General features: G+C 34.9%; 1 long non-coding RNA gene across 1 annotated transcript; it reads left to right on the forward strand.

Annotated features, from left to right (window-relative positions):
- Window positions 1-12080: 12080 nt before the first annotated feature.
- On the forward strand, window positions 12081-17911 carry LOC127871558 (uncharacterized). The gene is made up of 3 exons (XR_008045451.1): window positions 12081-12175; window positions 16634-16796; window positions 17405-17911. It is a non-coding gene; the product is annotated as an uncharacterized LOC127871558 (long non-coding RNA).
- The last annotated feature ends 904 nt before the right edge of the window (window positions 17912-18815 follow it).

Genomic DNA, 18815 nt, shown 5'->3' on the forward strand with positions numbered 1-18815 from the left:
TTGCCGGGACAGTTCAATACAAATTTATCCATTTTATTTCAGCCGTTAGTTTTTTTATTAGTAATTTTTAAATAATACGTTATTAAGAAACAAACTTACCGAGATTAAATTAAGGACACCACCGAAGCGTCTAATTTATGTAATTAATAATAGAATTCACGATAGCCTGGTTAATTTTGTCGATCTAAGATACAACTTTAAATGATTTTTCGATTTGATCAAAAGTGAACGTAATCACCAGCTTGTCAGTTATGCTTCAATTATCAAACCAGTCTTACGCCACAAACACATTTATAAATACATGTAATTACAACTACCATTGGTTTTATTATTTTAACTTATTAAGACTTATCAATATATATGTATATTGATAAGTCTTTGATATGTCCAAATACAAATATGTAAGATTTTTTTTAAAGCAATATTATCAAAGATGACCAACGTTAAGGAAGTTTTATATATTAATGAAAACGCAAAATACCAAAAAAAAATCATTAATCTTTCAACATAAATATAAGATGCGAATTGTTTGCGGAACATTTAATAAACAAATTAATTCATTTTTGTATACTATTTTCTTCAGAATTTGATGAGTAATAATCAATATCAATGTTAAAGTGAAACTAACTATGTAGAACCATGTACCCTCTGTTTTATTTTATTAACTGTCGATGTATCGATCTAGGGACATATCTTATGTTATTAATCAGTAAAATAATTGTTCTTCCATTACATAATTTGCACAATTATTATCTTATTTCATAATTATTATCGTCCACTTATTATGTATAATGCATTTGGCTAAAAGCAAGTGTATGGTTAAGAGCTAATACATGTCGTTGTTGTTGTTGCATGTAAGTATCCGGTCCGTAAAATCCGGTCCGTATGGTTTGTGGTCCGTATACCCAAATGTATCTCAAAAGTATCACAAAACATTAAACATAATTACATATTGGTATAGCTAATGCTACTAACGCATCTATCCAGTAAGTATTCGGTATTCTATTGCGCGCGCTTTCGATAAATCAAGTACCCCCAACAAATGGCATAGATAGGTATAGATAGATACAACATGGGGACCCCATTAGCTGTGATTCGAATAACATGTGTGAATGTCACAATAAGTGTAGTCATTGGGATATGTCATTCAAATAAACAGGGAATATGCAAGTTGCTCTAATAAAGTGAAATTATTTGTGTCAACATATGGCGTTTGTGGGAATCCCGGACAATCGCTCGGGGTGTGTTTTTTTTAAACAAGACAAGTGAATAAACAAAAATCTGCCTTGAATTTTCTATGGAAGAGTTTTGTGTGTGTGTGTTTTTTTTTTTCATTTAGAAAACGCACATTTTCATAACTGAATTGTTGTTTATAATAATAATATTTGTTTTCCATATATCTCATTTAGAGTTTCCTTTGAGATTAAATGTCGCATTTCCTGAAAAAAATAAAAGTTCTGTTCTGTTCTGAAATGTCGCATTTCCTGAATTGGATTGCCGCTTCAAACTGTGAAAATTTTGTCGGCCTTTTCTTTTAATTCAGATTTCACTGTGGCAAACCTGGTCAGTCATTACTGGAAACAACAATATAACTGTGTAATTATTAGAACAGAACAAATATTGTATGCACATTACGCATATTACAGCTTAGCGTGATTCAAATTTTGAGACTTTCATACATGCGTGAAAAAATGAGTTAAATTAAGATACTAATAAGTATGTGTGAGAGTGCTGTGTGTTCATATATACAATAAATTTAGTATATTTGTTTGTTTATCGCTTGTTTATTCAAGAACAACAACAACAACAACAACAACATTTATTAGCTTTTAAGCATACAATAGCTTTTTAGCCAAATGCATAATTAAACACAAGTGTGATGACATGGGTTATAATAATTATGATAATAAGGTTATTATTATGAAAATTATGTAAAGGAAGAAGTCAATAAAGATTTTAATGATACATAACATATTATATGTTCCTTTAACATCAATAATGGCAGTTGTTAATAAAATAATGAGACAAAGAGTACACTGTTCTGCATAATTAGTTTCACTTTAACATTGATATAGAAAACAATGTATAATTAGATGATTTAACTTGTTTTTAAATTGTTCCGTAAACAATTCGCAATATATATATAAATTAAAACAACATATTTACGAAAATCAGTTTAAACAGGCAAAACAAAGTACATTTAATTTTTAATAAACTGTGCATGTTTACAGACATCGGTAACTGTTTAAAACAAAGTACATTAATTGCATAATTAACGGTACATAAATGACAATAATAATCGTTGATTTAAAGAGAAACAACAACAAGTATATCTTTTCTTTAAGCATATTATACATTAAATATCTAAATTTCTAAGGGTCTCTTTATTATAACTATTTAAAAGTTTCATAAAATTCTGCATACTGGTACATGGTTTTAATGAAAAGTGTGTTGCAATGTATTTGGATCTTTCTGCTGAATAAAACGGACATTTAAGTTAAAAGTGATATTCGTCTTTTAAATCTTTAAGATTACAACATGCATATATTCTTTCGTTTCTGCTTATGTTATAATGTGTGCCAGTTTCAATCAACAACTTATGTGATGAAAGGCGTATTTTAGCTATGATATTTCTATGTGTTTTTTGTTTTCAATGACATCTAAATATCAGAGACCATTCAAATACAGGTTTGAGTTGAAATAAACGAAATAAAACAATAATAGTTCTTTCTAAACTAGTAATGAGGTTGATAAATCAAGATTAACATGTAATAATATCGTATGCATTTATTTCTTCGGCTTTCTCTTATTTAGTTCTCATTAATATGTTCTTTAAATAGGGGTCTCCATTAATGAAGACGGCGCTAATAATTTGTGGAAGGTGGAAGAAAATTTCTTTAGCGCGTTACAAACTGTATGTGTCAATTTTGCTAGTTCTTGAGAAACTGTGTGAGCGGGCTATGTTTTTGTAGGTGTTAATTATCTCATTCAATGCAGGTGAATGGTTGACTATGTATCATTGTGAACAAGAGTGACAACAAATAAAATAACAAGAATACATTTCGTTAAAAAAACGTATGACCAAATTTCTAAAAACACGTGTATAGTCTACCGAACTTGTAACAGATGTAACGAATATGTGTACTATGTGTAGTATTTTTATGAATATGTTTTATTTCTTATAACCATTTGGGAAGATCAAAGATTAAGTGGTGTGTAACCTATATTTGATTTCAAGTATTTTTATTGGGAAATTAAACAATGTGACGAGTAAAGATGAAGCATTACACAAACATGATGTAAAATAGTTATTTTTAAAAGATTAAGGTATATTTGATGTAGATTTGGGTATATTTGATGTAGATTTGGGTAGATTTGGGTCGATTTGGGTAGATTTGGGTCGATTTGGGTAGATTTGGGTAATTCGTGTCGCCGCAAACATGATACCGAAAAGTTAACATGTCATGCCGTCATTTGATTGGCTCATGTACACGCACGCATTACTCACTCAGGTGTGACAAACGGTGCGTCAACTGGAATTTTACCCAACTTTTAAACACATACACCTGGAGACTTTTCAACGCAACACTTTTCAAACTTGAATATCTTAGTAATTAGACAAGATTTTGTGCAAGATAACGATACAATCATTCGTCCTTGAAAATCGGGCGCTTTTGCACGTGGGGTAGGTGTGGTTTCATCTTTTTGCACGTGAACATGGTGAAAAGAGTTATGATTATAATTTTATTCCAATTGCTTCATTTAAGGTGGGTTAATACACCAGGAAAACAGAAAATTAATTTAAAAATCAATAAGTCTCGTACAAAATTTCAGGAGCGCAACAACGCACTCGGCATGTTGCATGCTACCTTCCCCACTCTCTGAAGCATCCGATCGTCATGGATCAATGATTGTATCCTTTGCTTGCGCATACTGTAGCATATACGCTCCGTGCTGTAGCTAAATGATCACGTGTACAATTTTAATTAAAAAAATATATTCATAACTGAGATATTTAAGCTTGAAAAATGCTGCGTTCGAAAAGTCAAGAAGTGTATCACAACGCTATATAATTCCAATTTAATTTCAGTTTCATCATTCTCGGTGGGATTTTACACTAAGAAAACATAACATTAATAAGAAGTAAAATGACTCGTATGAATATTCATGAGCAAAATGTTGCTAGCCGGTCGGTCATTAAGACATGTAAGTAAATGCGTTTAACTTTTCGCATTATTATATTTCGAAGAATTTTCCTTTTTCAGTGATTTTTATCTCGGCTGTTTTCCGGAGAAAACCCGAGGTATTGTCATAGCCAGCTCGTCGTGTCGTCCGCCGTCCGTCGTAGGCATCGTGCTAAAACCTTAACATTGGCTCTAAAATCAAAGTGCTTCCACCTACAACTTCGAAACTTCATATGTAGAGGCATATTGATGAGTTCTACACGCCACACCCATTTTGTGTCAAGGTCACTGTGACCTCTAACAAAATAATTCTGACAAGCTTTCGCAGCCGAGCGTTGGCACCCGTTATGCGGTGCTCTTGTTTTAATTTGCCATGTTATATATATATATTTATTATGTTGATCAATTTCAATTAAATTAACATGAAGCTTTAGATATGTGTTGAATAATTCGATTCCAAATTTCAACAAAATCCGTTCTAAAATAAGGGAGCTATATTTAATTCGCGTTGCATTAGAAAAGTCTCCAAGTGTATGACAGACCTCGAAATCTTCAAAAAAAAGTTAAGTGTTATTTACAAATCGGTTCAGAAACTTGGCATTTATTATACTATAAAAAGAAACTTTATAATATTAAACTATTTGGTCAAATATACTCAATACAATCATATTGGCGTATTTCAAAACGCTACGGTTTTTCTCCATATATATTCATTAGCTCTACTCAGCGACTTGTACAAAAACACTTTATTTGTGTAGGTCCTTGTTCTAATTTTAACCATACGTACATATTCGCCACTTTTTACGCAAGGATAGTTTGACTAGTTGACCTATTTAAAAGAAAAGATGCAATTGATCAGAAAGTACATAAAGATCATAACGACAAGATTAGAACAGAGACGTGGATATCACCTCTCTGATAGGTTATAAAGCGGTTATGACTAATGAAACATGATGCTAATCAGATCGAGCCTTTACAACTGTTGTGTATTTTTAATATTTCTCAAACTCCAAGTTGTCTTTAGGAATACTAGTATGCGGTATCTTTAAAGCTACGGAAGACTGCCAATATCACCAACCTTATCTTGTAAGGTTATATCTTGTTTAGGTTTAGCATCGCCAATAGTGAAATCTACTCTGAACATGTTTTAAAAAGTGTGTTGGCCCAATTACATAGTTACATGTTACTTTGTGTCACTTAATTGTAAAAGTATTTTACCGGCATATAGAATCGAGTCTAGGTTCCGTTTTATTGTATACAAGGATTTGATGGCGCGTATCCGTTTTCATAACTTTTATAGAAGAACGATCAATTCGCCATTTACCGTATTGCTGCAAGTAGTTTAAGATAAACTTTATTAAAACTGGGACTAAACCACTATACCTCCGTACCGTATGTCAAAATAGGAAAAATCATTGTGTCAAAAAATAGTAACTTTACCAGATATACTAAATGAGATTTTAGAAAGGAAGAATGTTAAGATAAAAAATAGCTCTAAATGCCTGCTGTGGCAAATCTTCTTGAGCTGTAGAGAAACTTCCATTTGGCGAGAATGAGTTAACTTATTCACTACTTCTGACTTTTTACGATTACATCTACGATCAACGTGTTACGTTCATTACAATATTGATAGTGTCGGTCTTACAAACGCCGAAGCCCGGAAGTTGAGTCAGACACAAGATACGTCAGCAATTAACAAAATAAACAGTTACAGATTTTCATTAACTGCATAGTGTATGTCATCATAAAACATATACAAATATATTTTATTCACAAGCAAATAAATAACAATGGGGGTACAGGCTTACCCCAGTATAACTATCAAACAAAAAATAAAACGTTACTTTCATTGTCCACAATATTGTTATTGTTTATATGGAAATGAGTATTATCGACATTATTATGTGTTTCCGTACTTCTATTCTGTACCCTTTTCGCATCGACGCATGCTTTAACACTACTCTACATTGACTATCATTTTTACAAATTTGGATGAGACAGTATGTTTCAAAGGTTTGAATATAATTTCTTTCCTACATACAACATCGAATGCCTTTTTAAAATATACAATGACAAATTAAAATTGCCGCATAAGATAGAGCACTTTTTTGCTTTCGGAATGCAAACTGAAAATCACTAAAACGGCATTTTTTTTAACCACATACGTAATCTGTTGTATAATGTAATGCAAAATGTAATAAGAAAACACAATGGTAAGAGTTATTTATTGGTTGTTATTGACATCGTTTTGTTAGATTTTTAGGTACAGATAAAATGACACTTATAAACCACGCATCTTTATAAATACTTTTTGAATATATATGATTACACCTTAAATAGTCGTGGAGCTAATAACTCTTAAAAATAAAACAATAAGGTAAAAGGGAATCAATTGCATCACTTTCCCATTTTAAACTCCCCACTCCTTCCAATACAAACTCATTATATGAAGTATATACAGACACATCGTTATTTTGGCATTATGAATACGGTTTTAAGGCGTGTGTTTTTCAAAAAAGAGATTTTCACGAAAAAAAAAAATCCAAAATGTCCAATGTGCGTTCTAATCACCCCCCCCCCCCCCCCCCCCCCCCCCCCCCCCCCCCCCCCCCCCCCCTTAGATTGTGTGCTCAATAGCTCTATACATCTAAATACTAGTAATATATTTTTAATGTGAATTACCGGTCATTGTTTCCGCACAGTTTTGTTACAATAAATAGCCTGTCTAATGTATGTTTTTCGGATTTAACCATTAAACAATAGTTTCTTTAAGTGTTTCGACCACTCTATAATAAAAACATTTTGTAGTAGATGTTCGCACTTTAGACCCCAATAATTAGCACTTGAAATATGTACCATCAGTAACCATTGACATTAGATAATGAAAACGTTCGGAGCAACCAAGAGTTATACAACTTTGTAAGTTTGATTGTACAATACTTTAAGCATGTGTGTTTATATTTCGAAGTTTATGGGATCCTTCCGCGCATGAGGCTGCATTTTGTGTTGACCCCGAATGTGTCTCACAACTCATTCCTAGTTGACTTTATAGTCTCGCGAAAGCTGGGACAAATTTTTGAATTACAGCTGCAATTTCCAGTTACATAGCTGCTACTGCAATATTTTCAATTATAGAGTTTTGGAATGGTCTCGTGGGTAGCGTACTGAGGAAACCCCACCTGTCCCGTATGATAACCGTCAACCAAACTCGCCTGCTTCTGGAAACGGGGAAAACCGGGTCGCCTTAGGAAAAAGCGCGTGTAAAAACCACTGCGTCAACCGGACAGCCTTCGATAGCTTAAATGTGCCTTGCACATGAAATTAACTGCTAGTTTACCAACATCTACGTAATTGTGTATACCGAACATCACTTTTACCCAGATATTTGCATAAGCGCAGTAATAAATATCCAGAAAGAATGCATATTCCTCAAAAAGAGTCAGTTTTAATTGGACAAGATTGTGTCTGTTTTACTTGTAATATTTAGTCATTTTTTAATGTTTCGAATGATTTTGAATGATATCTGTAAACACAACATATCGATATTTAACATTGTTTAATACCTTATTTCCAGGTGCAAAGTGACAAAAATGGGCATTCGTTTCATGTCTTAGAAAGTTTAACGTGTTTCATGTTGTTGTGTTTTACCATGTTCAGAGGGGGTAATCACGTGATAGTCAAGATGGCGACGCCCATACCGTGACAGTTATTTTACGCCGTTTTGTACCCTTTATTACTTCTGTTTATTTTTTAAATGACCCTCACTTTCCAGCCATATCAGTTAAACGGTGATAAGCGTTTATTTCGTATTTAAATTCGCTTTATATCTCGACTTAACTCTCCGCAAATTTTCTTAGTGGAGCCCTAATTAGGTCATCCCGCTTAGAAATTTCGCACCGAGTAAAGTCGAAATATAGAGCGAATATTACCATGAAATAAAAGCCAGTAACTTTCTTCCTAACATGGCTGGAAAGTGAGCGGAATAAAAAATAATAATACAAGTAATAAAGGGTATAAACCGACGAAAAATACCTGCCTCGGCATGGACGTCGCCATCTTGTTTGTCACGTGATTACCCCCTCTGTAAGTTACTTGCTTGTAAGACGTGTTAAGGTGGGTTCCCACTGCCGATCCGATCACCCCGATCACCCCGATCACCGAAATTTCCCGACCAAACCCGACCAAGCTCGACTAAAAAGGGTGTACACGACTTCTTCTCGACCTCTTGTCGATAACATACGACCCCCACACGACTCATTCACGACGTCCACTCAACCATCTTTCCGATTTCCGCTCGATCATCTCGACCTTTGCGCGAGCCATATACGATCTCAGCTCGACCAAGTGGACCTCATCTCGATCGCCACCAGATCTTCACACGACCAGATTGTGATGGTCGTACTACAGTCGTACAAAGCGATCTAAAATAACTCGGGTAGATGTCGAGCGGATCGGGTACAAAGCTCATGTATGGTCGAATAGCAATCGGAAAGTGGTCGTGTACGGTCGAGTAGCCGTCGGGTAGCAGTCTAGTAAATCTGTACATAAAATCGAATAGAGGTCGAGTGGATCGTGTTGCGATCTATAATTAATAGCTCGGGTAGAGGTCGAGCGGATCGGGTACAGATCGTGTAAAAGATGTCAATTCGATCGCCACACGATTGCTTCACGATCAACTCGATCTTCTACTCGACTAATACACGACCACTTCCCGAGTGCTTCTCGATCCATACACACTCGACCGCTACTCGATATTTTTTGACATGTCAAAAAATATCGGGTAGGAAGCCCGACCAATTCCGATCGACCTACCCGACCGCCCCCGACAACTCATGCCGACCGAACAAGCCCAGTACCCGACCGCTTGGTCGGGCTTGATCGAGTTGATCTGATCGGCAGTGGGAACCCAGCTTTAACGAGTTCAGTTGTACCTTGTGACCTGTTTGTTTCGCGTTATAAAGATGTAAGTTTACACGAAAACGTGTTTGTTTTGAATTGTAACGCGTTTGTTATTTCGCGTAATAATACAACAAATGTATGCATGTTTTGTTTTATTAAGTGTTTTTAGCGTCATTACGCGTTAGATCAAGTAATAACATGTTTGTAGAGTTATGTTGTTATGTATAATTTGAATAAGGGTATAATGTGTATATTGCTGTATATTATACTACTTTAACGTTGCGTTCCCTCGGGCCTAGTCATCACATACTTTGCCGAAAATATATTGCTTCACTTTCAGAGGGGTTGCGGGGTAAGGGGGTATATAGATTTGCCCTTGTCCGTTAGTACTTTCGTTGGATTTCTTTGTCGAGCGTAAGTCAAAACGTAATGCTGCTATGAAACTTTGCAACGCATTACGCATGTATATGTGTGTACCTTCATAAGTTTTCCTCGACATGAACTCAATATTAGGGTTTTAGCAAAAAGATAACATCGACGCCATAATAACACATCTAGGTTAATTCAACATTTTGTTAGGAAGATAAAATTACAAAGACTAACAACACATTAGCGAAACGTGTGCCGACTGACCAGTCTGTACGAATGCGCAGTCTGCTACATGTACGAAAAAAGATTTGGTTACGAAAAAAAATTTGGGTAGGAAAAAAATGGGAACGAGCAAAAATTTGGGTACGAATAAAAATTGGGTACGAAAAAAATTGGGTACGAAAAATGTAGGGTACGAACATAAAAAATTGGGGGTACGGGGAAGTAGTACCCGTGGGGAACTTGATCCATTCAGCGAAACTGGGAGGCGGTTACATTCTCGATCAAATATAACAAGAAATATCTTTAAAAAGATATTCGACGTGTATTTTCTGTACCACTTATCTTTAAAAAAATTGTTCTGTTACAGTAAAACGTTTGTGGGTTATAACATTACGTTTCAGCATATAAATTCAAAACTTGACATGCTCTTTAATTACACCATTTCGTTGTTTCCTTTCCTAAGTTAATGATGCTATGTGTACCGACGTGATTTCACATGCCCATGTGCATGAAATATAATAATCATCTTTTGATTATTGTTTTTTTCTCTAATTCAATAAGCTTAAGCATGTTTGTTCGTTAAGTACGGCAATAATTTCATGATGATTCCCGAAAGTAGGTATGAGCACATAGTCGTAAGAGCACTTGAATACGTGAGTTCGCCCATGAACAAATGGTAAGGTTAACTTAATCTCCGCGATATGACCTAATATGTGTTTAAAACATCAAACAATATCCAACAAACGAATGAATTATCAAACATAGTATGTGCACTGATGTGGCTCTGTAATTTCTGTCTGAAAAGTTTATTAAATATGCAAAATGAGCAAGCACGCATATGAGCGAGTTTCACAGATGTCGTACGGCTATTATGCTGTTTATATCCATAGTCGCTACAACGTTTACAAATGGCAGGTTCGAAATAATGCGTTTTCTTTACACTCATGATCGCGTTGAAAGTTAATTATACACGTTTTAATTCGCAATTTATTTAATGAATCACGACAAATGTCAAATACAATACAGAAAAGGCATAGTTGTTTCATTGATCTATAAACAGTTAATGGATTGAATATAACTGATTTAAAATTAACGTTTTCAAACTATTATTAATTTTTTTTCCCATAATATGCTGTCCTATTTATAGCTGAGTTTCCTATACCTTTATCAATGATAATCAGCGAGGTACGCCGATTAGAAAAATCGAGCTATCTCAATCGGACTGGCTCGGTCTTTTACATAGGTCGCCATTGTGAAGAATTTGTTCATGGTATGATAACTTAGACGAGCTGCTTCGCAGCATCGTCAAAAAAGATTGCTACTACATGTTCGAGCAGGTAGAAGCCGCCAAAGCCTCGGACGACATATCACAGATCACTCGAATCTGTACGATTATTTCGAATAGATGTATTCTTAGAATCGTAGATACCGTGGGGGGAACGAGTTGAAGATGATCCACGCCTAAAAGACATTTTACAAAAATGTGCCATATTCGCAAATGTGCGGGCAAATTGACAATCTATCAATTTGCATTTGTTTGTTTTCCTCCAAACGTTCATACCCTGGTGTTTGATAAATGATATATACCGGTATATATCTTTATTTGACATGTTTACAGAAAACACAATTTTCTTAGAAACGGAAGCGCTTTATATGTTGAATATTTATTCCATCAAAAGCGCGGCGACCTCGGCGGCTTTTAAAAGACTGTTTTATTATGAGAACTTAAAGAAAAGTTCAATTAAGAAGACCGATATAATTCTATTATTTAGATCCTTGTGAATTCAATTTGGTGCTTAAATAGTTTGATATTTATCGGTGTTATCGGTCGTCTAGAATAGATAGAAACACGAGTTCACAACATGTATGTCATGTTATGCATTTTATTTGTAATGATTGTAATATTTGAATTAATTTAATATTAATTAGTGTTTTGAAACTAACAAAATACAGACTTTCGCAAGTTTCAACGTTGATCGTGATAATGTTTAGTTTTGAATTAAGAAGAAATTATGCAGTTTAAATGCGAAAGTGCTTTTTGCGTAATTGCAAATAAAATCGAAATAAGGCCGGAGAACCTGTGGTTTTATTTCATTGTTTTTCACATACTTTTGTATGTATTATTTGCAGACAATTTTTTCAAATAATATGTTATTGGAGCAAAAACATTACCAAAACTGTCGCAACACTCCTTAACATGCAGACATCATAATATCCAAATAATTTCTAAAAGTGTGGGCAATTTCCATGTGACATTCATTACAGTGGTCATTTTGCGAACAATTGCTGACATTAAAGCCATCGTGGTAATTTTGTACTCAAATTTATAACAGATGACCGTTTATTCTAAATAATTTGTCTTGATTTCATTTACCATATCAACACAATTTCTGACTAAAGTATAAGCGACAGCGTTTATTTCTCTGCCCGAAGTTCGGTGATGCACAGCATTTGAAGTCATAGGATAGATTTACAACTTTGAGAATGGATTCCCAAATGAGGTACGGGTTGAGTTCATATTGTTAATTGTTTAAGCATAATATTATTATTCTGTTACCTTTAACATTACGAGCATTAATTTGTTAGACGAATTAAGGTATACATCAGAGAGGACATTATCTTTCCGAACAATTGCTAAAATAGATTGTCACTCTTCAAACAAAATAATCGGTCAGTACAGATAAGAGACTATCGCAGTTTTCCACTTAATATATATAAATTACATACATTTCGACTTTTATCACTTCAACAATTTTGCACAAATAAATAAAATAGAAAGTTAAAAAGTTTAAACTGAAGAAACTTTGCTAATCAAATTTATTAAGAACTGCCTTAAAACAATGGTAAGATACTGAAGGATAGAAAAAAGCACTATCGCGCATAAGTTGAAAAATGGATTTAAGAAATGATATATCATGTTGATCAGATCACCATGAGCCGGATTAGCAAGGTTGCGTCAGACGCGATAAAAAGGAAAACTAAAGTAATTATTACACTATATACAAAAATAAAAAGAGTACTTACAAATTAAAAATACGCGCCTTTGTAGCATGAGCTAGCAGGTTTTGACACAGGCTCGTATGATATTAGAATTGGAAAACTATGGAACGCCATTACTGACTTCATATGACTGTTGTCGTTGTTTGCAGTACATTAATCATTATTTTCAGTGGAATATGCATTATGCTTTGTGCAATTTTCTTTACGTTCGGTACATTCGTCATTGTATGCAGTAGTTAAAGCATTACGCGAAGTAGTAACAACATTATGTTCTGTCCAAACTTCTTGACGTTCTGTACATTCAACATTATGTGTAGTAGTTTTATCATTATGCGCTGTACAAAAGTCTTTACATTCGGTACATTCGTCATTACGTGCAGCAGTTACATCATTAAGTGCAGTAGTAACAACATAACGTGCTATGCAAACTTCTTTCCGTTCGGTACATTCGTCATGACTCATTATGTGTAGTAGTTTTATCATTATGCGCTGTGCAAACGTCTTTACGTTCGGTACATTCGTCATAACGTGCAGCTGTTACATCATTAAGTGCAGTAGTAACAACATAACGTGCTATGCAAACTTCTTTCCGTTCGGTACATTCGTCATGACTCATTATGTGTAGTAGTTTTATCATTATGCGCTGTGCAAACGTCTTTACGTTCGGCACATTCGTCATTACGTGCAGCTGTTACATCATTAAGTGCAGTAGTAACAACATTACGTGCTGTGCAAACTTCTTTCCGTTCGGTACATTCGTGACGTAAAGACGTTTGCACAGCGCATAATGATAAAACTACTACACATAATGACGAATGTGCCGAACGGAAAGAAGTTTGCATAGCACGTAATGGTGTTACTACTGCATATAATGATGTAACTGCTGCACGTAATGACGAATGAACCGAACGTAAAGACGTTTGCACAGCGCATATTGATAAAACTACTACACATAATGTTGAATGTACCGAACTCACTCGGGGTGAACTCGTGAGAGTCTTGATCTAAATCGCGAGAATCGTAGCGGGTTCGCAACTCACTCGGGGTTGAACTCGTGAGAGTCTTGACAAAGTCGTAGCTGATTCGTAGACAGATCACGTAAACACCGATTTCCCGATTGCGTCATGAATTACCTACGATTCCATTACGACGCCCAAGAACGCACTACGACGCTGTTACGAGTCAACTGCGAATAAATTCAGTCTTGGAGGTCCTGGTCAAATTTTAAACACGTTTAAAATCTGGCCACGATTTTTCGGGAGCTCACGACTTGCAGGAATCACTTACGATCGGCCCACGACTAGCTACGAATGAGTAAGAACCTTCGCCGATTGAGCTACGAATGTTCCCGACCTCAAAATATTGGAAATCGGGACAAATCGTGGGGAATCGGGTCGTAGTGGAATACCCCTATAAGTGAATCACTCTTTCCGACGCTGAGTGTGTACCGAACACCACATGCTATGACATACAAAAGATTATATTTTATCATATTTACAATATAATATCTTGCTAAAAGGACATTTATTATTGAAGGTGCTCAAAAATTGTTCATATTCTGACATAAAGTAACGCCCTGTTACATGTATTTTGTTAATGCTAAATAATGAAGCTGATAATAAAAGACGATTGCATTAGAGTGTTTGGAAATACCACGTTGGATGGTTGTATAAGTAATAAAGAACACATCCATGGCATTTAGCGGCACAGGTGGAAGTAACGTACCCTGGATAGTATAGTATTATATATATATATATATATATATATATATATATATATATATATATATATATATATATATATATATATATATATATATATATATATATATATATATATATATATTATTTTTTTAGGAGTCCAATATATTATAATAAATATATAAAATCATGTTTAACGAGAAGAAAATTGACAAAGAGCCATGAAAAAAAAATCCCCAGCCTCTGATATTGGCATCATAACTCCAATATCAGATGGTGTTTTTTCTTCATGGCTCTTTGTCATATTTTTTTCTCATTAAACATGATTTTATATATTTATTTTAATATATTGGGCTCCTAACAAAGATTTTTTTTATATATATTATACCATCCAGGGTACGTTACTTCCACCTGTGTTTATCGGTACTATTAATGAAAGTTGTAACAAAACATTGTTTTTCACTTGTGTCTGACATCTGATAACGATTTACAACGGAGAGTGGATATCGCAATTTCCACGTTTTTACATATACTAGTATTCATATTTTACGTTGTTAATGTCATTTATCAATCTTTTTAGTGGAACGTGGTACACAAACAATAAGTTTGTTTTTTCGTCAATAAATTAATGTTCTGTAACGGGGACTATGGTAATTCTACACATTGAAGCTGCCACTCGCACGTGTCAAGGTCACATTTCGGCGTGCGAAATGGTATTAATTCAACGCCTCACACTTCATTCTGTATACCAAATGTTTAAAATACAAAAGACCCATTGACACCGTTAAAGCATTTCTATTGTAAACCTTTTTTCGAAGAACAAAAAAAACAACAACAAATCTCATTGAAATGTAATGTGGACCTCGACATTCAGCGTGTCGAGGAAAATGGCGGACAACCCGTTAGCAACTCTGATCCAGCTCTCAGATTTATCACTCATTGATTGGTCGATCGATTATTACGTAAGAGTTTGTTTGCCAGGTTGCGTGATGTCTAATGAAGTTTGTCTTTTTCCTTCTGCTTCCCTTTACAACACACGACTACACTAACATTGAAAAATCTTTCAGTTACAACGAAATAGCTGGAAATTGTAGCTATAGTCTAAAATTCGTCCTTACTTACGTGAGTCTAATAAACGAATTAGGTAGTCGTGCTGTGTGTGCAATGGTCCAAACATAATGTAGCCTCTGGCTCGGACAGGACCTCATAAACTTCGAAATACACACGCACGTTTACTCGCAGAGCCGCGCTCTGGGAAAACAGGGCTTAATACATAAGCTTAAAGTTTTGTCCCAGATTAGCCTGTACTTTCAGGTGTTATGGCAATTTTCCTAAAAAGAAGTGTCATTCTTGCTCATGAGCCAGTGCTGACTGTACTTGCTCATCTGGGATTATATTTCACGCACATGCATTTGGCCCGGTTTTCCAGAACGCGTTTTAATTATAAATATAATTTAAACATACATGTGTTTGAGAATTTAAAGACATGTTGCAGGTAAGCGCTTGCTTAAGCGTTTACCACTGTACAGCATGTTTTTGTGGGTATATGAGTAAGAACGTGCAATTGTCCGTTAGAGATTTTCTGGACTGTAATTGCATTATTCATCAATCAGTTTAAAAAACCCGATTATAAATGTTTATCATGTTGATTGATTCTGCGTGTCACGTGCACTACACGTGTTCCAAGTTCAATGATCAATGTCACGCATTGTCGATGGTTATTTTTGGCATAATATTGACATTCCGGACTACTACCCAGATGTTCAAGCAATTTTAATATAACCACAAAATATGTGTCCCTTGCTCAAAAGTGAAGATCAAACTTCTCCAGACTGCAACTCTTTATTCTTTGGACAATGTTAACATAACTTGCCATCATTGACGACGACGTGCTGCGAAAGGTCCGTCCCCTCACGACCAAGATCATACTTGATGGTCATCGTCAAACGTCAAACCACGCGAATGATAAATGCCTTTGCCAACAGTAACTGCATTAAAACGTCAAATGTAAAATGACTAACAGACTCACCCTGTTAAACGGATGTGCTGTATATTATACATGTGTCCCGCCCGCAAAGCACAAGGCCACACTCATTTTCTAAATCATTACAATGGTAGTCTGGAAAACAGAAACGCCAAGTTGCCTCCATGCATCTAGTTAAACATTTATTTGTTTATTTTTGCTAAGTAGGTAGGCCTAAGTTGATTAAATATTTTTATTTGTTTAACAAATTTCTTATAAAACATCTGTTCTTCTAGTATGACGTCACTGGTGTTGATGATGGCACTGTTGGCCTATCTGCTGGTCGCTATGGTGGCGGGGTTCAGCGTGAAGAAGACAGGGTACTGCTACTGAGTGTGCGTGGACAAGTGTGACCCCTATGGCATGTGCTCGCCTAGCTGTGAGACATTATGCTAACAGGTAGCGAAGCCACATCACCACTCAGATCTTTTATTAGAGTTCATTGCAAATTGTGTACAGTACTGCGGATTTGGTTTCAAAGAGTATCCATGATTTTTTTTTTGCAAACTAGGTATATCTTATGTCCCTTTTTCCCACTGACATTTATTTTATTATTAATATTTTTGTATTTATACATGTAAATAACACATTAAACCAATTTTAAGTATTAACAAAATAAAGTGTAATTCTGTAGACGATAAGAGTTTACCGATAATTATTATTTTCCTCATATATGATCATCAATTCTCATCAGCAACATCAGCTTACCATAAAATAGTTGCCATGTCAACATCCATAATATTAACCTTTTGCACCATTCATACATTGCGGTGTCAAACAGTTCTATCTTTAAATGGCATTCAACATTGGTTTTATGTGCCGATCGAAATAGAGTGTGGGCAATACAGGTATTTGTGTGTGTGTGTTGGCGGGTTGGGGTGGAGTCGCTTTTGCATTAGGATTAGAACATTATAACTTTGCAGTATTAAAGTTTAATTTGTTGTTATATAATACGTTTAAAACTATTATCAACACACATTTCTATATAATTTTATTGTTCTTTTCAGCCTACGAAGATGACAGCGTAAAGTTCCAACACTGAAGACCACAATTGTAGTTTAGGGTGCATTTATTTGTATTTTTTATATTTGTAGTATTAACAAAAGCAATGAGTAATCATGAAATCCTGTAGTTACCATGCTATAATAAAATGAGTCAGTCTCCGAGAAACCCTGACGTAATGCAATCTTTGGACTGCACAGGTCAATCTCAACAGTCTAATCTGGGGTGCCACTTTAAGCACATGCATTAAGTCCAGTTTTTCCAAAGCCCCGCTCATATGTAGATACATAACAAAAATGACAATTCATTATTTGAAAACAAACATTCACTTTGTACTAACACCATGAAAAAGCATTACATGTGAAAATATAAACACTTATGTATAAACGGTAGAAGCTGTACAGTGTACATAGATGATGTAAATAAACCCAGCATCAAACAATTTTATAGAAATGTTAGATTAATTGGTAACATATTTTGTTGTCTATACATGTGTTTTCTCAAACAATCAACAACAACCCCCCCTGATTACCACAGCTGACAATACACTATTACATGTATACTCACTAGATGTATATTCCTATTATCAATAATTTTCAGCACCACTGCCCAAAACAACAAATGTCAAAAGCCCAATGGCTCTTTTATAAGTATCCAATGTGAATACAAATCAAAACTCTGAAAGCATCACCAACAAGCAGCATTTTAAACTTACCAGACAAAGAGCATGAAACAAAACAAAGAGTGGTTACTACTCCTTCATTTAGACACTAAGGTCACTCTTGTAGATAAACTGGCTCACCCCATAAGGAGACATAGCCATTATTTACTTTTTGAATTTGAGCGCATCATTGAGCCATACTGAATAATGTACACTTTCCAGAACAACTTTCTTTTTGGAACATGTTTGCAAATAACCATCATGCTTTGATTACTTGCCACTTTATGCTTATATCTTGCTGATTTAACAGAGCCTTTATATGTGAGACTTTCAGAGCTTGGATACGTATGCATTCCCTTTACATGACTCAGACACTTGAGCACACATTAGAAAAATCTGCTTAAGTTAAAAATAGTAAATATAAATAGATGTGGGTACACACTAATATAACTGCATTTTTTTAAACGTGGGACTTGAAGAATCACTTTCATTTGTTTTGAGACAAATTTCTGGTGTAAAGCAAGAATTATTATGAATGCAAAAACAATTATATTATTATTCATGATTATTTGATTGGTGCAATACAATAAGAAGAGCACCACATAACGGGTGCCACGCTCGCCTCGAAAGCTTGTCATATTTTTTCTTTTTTTAGAGGTAACAGTGACCTTGACCTTTGACCTAGTGACCCTAAATGGGTGTGGCATGTAGAACTCATCAAGGTGCATCTACATATGAAGTTTCAAAGTTGTAGG

This window comes from Dreissena polymorpha, chromosome 3 (genome assembly GCF_020536995.1).
Source record: "Dreissena polymorpha isolate Duluth1 chromosome 3, UMN_Dpol_1.0, whole genome shotgun sequence".
NCBI lineage: Eukaryota > Metazoa > Mollusca > Bivalvia > Myida > Dreissenidae > Dreissena > Dreissena polymorpha.